The sequence below is a fragment of the Tupaia chinensis genome, unplaced genomic scaffold (assembly GCF_000334495.1).
Source record: "Tupaia chinensis unplaced genomic scaffold, TupChi_1.0 Scaffold143772_1, whole genome shotgun sequence".
In the NCBI taxonomy this organism is placed as follows: Eukaryota; Metazoa; Chordata; class Mammalia; order Scandentia; family Tupaiidae; genus Tupaia; species Tupaia belangeri.
Window position 1 is genome coordinate 1 of NW_006203621.1, and position 5,165 is coordinate 5,165.

Below are 5,165 nucleotides of genomic sequence, written 5' to 3' on the forward strand. Positions count from 1 at the left end.
GGGCTCTGCTGAAGAGCTAGGGGCAGTCCTGTGGGGTAAGGAGTAATGGAAAATTCTTCAGTCATATTCTTAAAGAAATTGGTCATTTTCTCCATGTATTAGTGACCCTCCTTTAAAATCATCTCTGTTCAGACAACACTGGAATCATCCAGCTAAATGACACCTCATCTCACTCACAAGGCCTTCTAAGCCTCTCTTCATTGTTTGGACATGATTTGATTAAGCAGAGGGAAAAATACATTCAAAGTTTTCTAAATCCCTGGGAACATTCTTCACACTAGCTCTGTGTACCATTGTGGGAGAATCTCTTAATTGGAAACTGTGTCTATAACTTTGTGTCTTGTCTTTTGGCTTGACTGAAAAATTTACCCTAAATCTTCTAACTTGACTGTATTTCCTAATGCTGTCCCCTCTGTTTAGGTATTGATGGAGGAACTACTGATATGTATTGGCTTTTTACTTTGCCATTGAGCCGATCAATAAGAGTTCCCATTTGCTCCCCAACCACTCCCTTGGTTATGCTTTCCACAATGCATTTCCCAGTGATAAAAGAACTTTAGAAAGTGCTCTAATTTTGCTCACTGGAGAGAATCAGTCCTTGCCAAACTACAACTGCCAAACACAGAAACAACCTGTTGCTATTATTGCAGGAAACATACCAACATTTTCAGCTCAAGTTGGAACCCTATTGGAGCTTTACAAAAGTCCACAGGTAAGTGGTTGTCAGGTTAAGGAATGAGAATCAGATTGCTCCTAATGTAATCCTCTTACATCTGAGCAAAGAAAACATGGAAGCTGGGTTTACATACCTCTGGAGGCCCTCAGTACTTCTTTTGGTTCTTTGAACACAATTTGCTTAAATAGAGGGGGAAAAAGAATAGGTTCTTTCCTGGGTCGTGTGACTTTTAACAGTAGAAGGAATAGAAAGAAAAAGAGCTGTAGCAGGCCAGCTGGTGATATGGTGGTTAATGTGCCTGGATTTCACTTGTCTGACTGCATAGCACAAGTCTTGATTTTGGTATCCTGAAGAACACACTGGACATATGTGCTTGCATGCCCAAAATCCCAACACAGAAGGGATATTGGGATGATCATCCCCTATGAGGGATGATTTCTCGCTATCCCTCTATCTCTTTGTGGCAAGCACACATAATTTAATTTGCCCTATGACAAATTAAAAATAAAAAAGAAGTAAGATTTGTTAAGTTTCACACATATTTCTTTCCATAGCCATGACATCTAAACCCCAGTAATAGGAATATTGATGATTCTCTTAAAGATGCTTTCTAAAATGTGCACACAATATAGGGAACTATCCCATGTTAGGGCAAGACAATATTAGGAGACGTTCAGAGGACAATTAGACACAAAAATATAAAATCCTCTGCATTCATTATCACTTTGGACAAAGAAATAATATTCCAGCACTGGAGATCCTACAAACTCATAAAATGGTTCAGTTACCCCAGGTGAGATTTACCAGATCTCTCTGCCCTTCCTCACATCCATACAGGTGGATCTCTTGAAGGCACTTCCAGTTACTCTCAGCATGACAACTCTCCACCTCAGAGGTTCTTCCAGGGAAATTGTCTTACAAAACTTTCAGGAGACTTTACTGGTAAACACAGCATTAGCATAGAATAATTATGTTGTAGAAAAAATTATTTTAAAAATATCATAGAGGCTATATGCTTGTGTTTTCAAGACAATATATTTTAAGCCATGTTGATAAAATACAGTATGAAAAACTCAATATATAATTTTTTCTCAGAGTTTAATATTTTAAACTTGGCATATAGGGAAGGAAGCCTCTGATCCACATTGTCACATCAGCCCAGGAAGGCAGAATCACCAACATCTTGTTGCACCATCTTTATAAAGTTTACGCATACCTCAGTTCTTACTGAAGGAATAAAGCATGTATTGAACCTTATAGATTTTTTTTTTCATGCTTTGGTCTGGAAGTGATATTGTTACCTGTACTAGTCACGTGTCCTTTCTCAAAAAAATGGAATTGAAAATAGTCTTCTAGAAGAAGCTGGCCTTCAGCAGAAGGTTCCACATGGCGCCAGCGAACTAGATTTTTAAGGGAATGAAGATTTTCTACTGATAATGCAGCCTCCAACAAATGAGCTAGCGGTAGGGAGCCCCTCCCCCCTGCTTCCCCAGCCTTCTGTCTCTCTTTCTGTCTCAGTTCCTGTCTCTCCCTGCTTTTGTCTCCCCCCTCTTTTGGTAATTTTTCCTTTTCACACTTTTTTTAAAAGGCACAGTTTTTCTCTTGCTCTAGGCTCCACCTCTTATCTTGTTAATTATCGCTCTGACCCTCCCTCCCAGGCAGAAGTAGCTGGGCCTTCAGCAGAAGGTTCCACATGGCACCAGCGAACTAGATTTTTCACGCAGCACGCTTGCAAGGCCCACATTTTTCTATTTTGTGATTTTTTTTAAAAAAAAGAATAGTAAATGGGGAGCTCACCTGGGGCAGCGGCAGCGAGGACGAGCGTCCCGGAGTGCTGCGTACCAGCAGCCAAGCTTGTCTCCCCACGGCGGGTCTCCGCGTCCAGCTTGGCGTCTGGCGTGCGTGTCTGGGCAGCACAGAGCCCGCTGCCATGAAGCCAGCGAGGGCTAAGACACCCAGGAAACCTCTAGTGAAAAAAGGATTCCAAACCAGCCTTAAAGACCCGGTTGGGGTCTACTGCAGGGTGCACCCACTGAGTTTCCTTGATCAAGAGTGTTGCATAGAAGTGATCAATAATATGACTGTTCAGCTCCACACTCCTGAGGGCTACAGACGCAACAGTAATGGAGACTATAAGGAGACTCAGTACTCATTTAAACAAGTGTTCGTGACTCACACCACCCAGAAGGAGCTCTTTGATGTTGTGGCTAGTCCCTTGGTTGATGACCTCCTTCACGGCAAAAATGGTCTTCTTTTTATGTATGATGTGACTGGAAGTGGAAAAACTCACACGATGACCGGTTCTCCAGGGGAAGGAGGGCTGCTTCCTCGCTATTTGGACATGATCTTTAACAGTATAGGGTCATTTCAAGCTAAACGCTATGTGTTTAAATCTAACAACAAGAACAGTATGGATATACAGTGTGAGGTGGATACCTTATTGGAATGGCAGAAGAGAGAAGCCATGCCCAATCCAAAGACCCCATCCAGCAAATGACAAGTAGATCCAGAGTTTGCAGTCATGATAAATGTACAAGAATTCTGCAAAGCAGAAGAGATTGATGAAGATGGTGTCTATGGTGTATTTGTCTCTTATGTTGAAATATATAATAATTACATATATGATCTATTGGAGGAGGTGCCATTTGATCCCATAAAGCCCAAACCTCCACAATCTAAATTGCTTCATGAAGAACCATAACATGTATGTTATGTACAGAAGTAAGATGTACAGAAGTAGAAGTGAAATCTACTGAGGAGGCTTTTTAAGTTTTCTGGAAAGGCCAGAAAAAGAGATGTATAGTTAACACTCACTTGAACCGGGAGTCCAGCCAGTCCCATAGTGTGTTCAACATCAAGCTGGTTCAGGCTCCCCTGGATGCAGACAGAGACACTGTTTTACAGGAAAAAGAACAAATCACTATAACCCAACTCTCCTTAGTAGATCTTGCTGGAAGTGAAAGAACGAACTGGACCAAAGCAGAAGGAAACAGATTACGTGAAGCTGGCAACATTAATCAATCACTGATGACACTCAGAACGTGTATGGAAGTGCTGCAAGAGAACCAAATGTATGGAACCAACAAGATGGTTCCATATCGAGATTCAAAGTTAACCCATCTGTTCAAGAACTACTTTAACGCGAAAGGAAAAGTGTGTATGATCGTGTGTGTGAATCCAAAGGCTGAAGACTATGAAGAAAGCTTGCAAGTCATGAGATTTTCAGAAGTAACCCAAGAAGTTAAAGTAGCAAGACCAGTAGACAAGGCGATATGTGGTTTGATACCTGGGAGATGGTACCAAAACCAGGCTCGGGGAGGTCCAGTTGGAGATGAACTGTTGGTTACGGAAGTGGTTTTACAGAGTTTCCCGCCTTTGCCATCGTGCGAGCTTTTGGACATTAACGATGAGCAGACACTTCCAAGGCTGATTGAAGCCTTGGAGAAATGATATCATCTACGGCAAATGATGGTCGAGGACTTTAACAAGCAATCTAATACTTTCAAAGTTTTGTTACAGGAATTTGACAACACTGTTTCAAATTAAGAAAACTATATTCAAGGAAAACTAAATGAAAAAGAAAAGATGATCTCAGGACAGAAATCGGAAATAGAACGACTGGAAAAGAAGAATGAAACTTTAGAGTATAAGATTGAGATTTTAGAGAAAACAACTGCTATCTCTGAAGAAGATAAACGTAACCTTCAACAGGAGCTGGAAACTCAGAACCAGAAACTCCAGCTACAGTTCTCTGACCAGTGCAGACTAGAAGCCAGGTTGCAGGATATGGTGACAGAAACAACAACGAAGTGGAAGAAGGAGTGTGAGAGTCAAGTGGCAGCCAAACAGCTCAAAATGCAGAATAAACTCTGGGTCAAAGATGAAAAACTGAAACAGCTAAAGGCTATTGTCACTGAACCCAAAACTGACAAGCCAGAGTGACCCTCCCGGGAGCGGGACCAAGCAAAGGTCCCTCAGAGATCCGCCTTGCCGTCGCCGGAGCCTCTTTCTAGTAATTCTATTGCTCATATCCCCAACAGCCAGCAACTCATGAGCTAGCCTCAACCACACAGGCGCTCTTACTCTTGCAGCAGCATTTCTGTAGCTTCCTGTGTTTCGGAATGGGAGCAGAAAATGCCTTCGTACAACACACCTCTCAATGTCACATCTCTTGCGAGGCGTAGGCAGCAGGAGCCAGGACAAAGTAAAACTTGTGTCGTGTCAGGCAGAAGGCGAGGGATGTACTGGACTGAAGGCAGGGAGGTGGTTCCCACGTTCAGAAATGAGCTAGAAATGGAAGAGGATCATTGCAGCAGGAGTGCACCTCCAGTTCGTCTCTGACACAGATGGTCGCGCTCTGCGGGAGACAGATGGGTAGCCTCAAGCAAAGGTCCTTCAGAGATCCGTCTCGCCGTCGCCGGAGCCTCTTTCTAGTAACTCTATTGCTCAGATCCCCAACGGCCAGGAACTCATGAGCCAGCCTCAAGAA

At 42.8% G+C, this 5,165-nt stretch overlaps 1 pseudogene; it reads left to right on the forward strand.

Annotated features, from left to right (window-relative positions):
• Positions 1 to 2,583: 2,583 nt before the first annotated feature.
• Positions 2,584 to 5,165, forward strand: part of LOC102477141 (kinesin-like protein KIF23 pseudogene) — a 3,311-nt pseudogene continuing 729 nt past the window's right edge.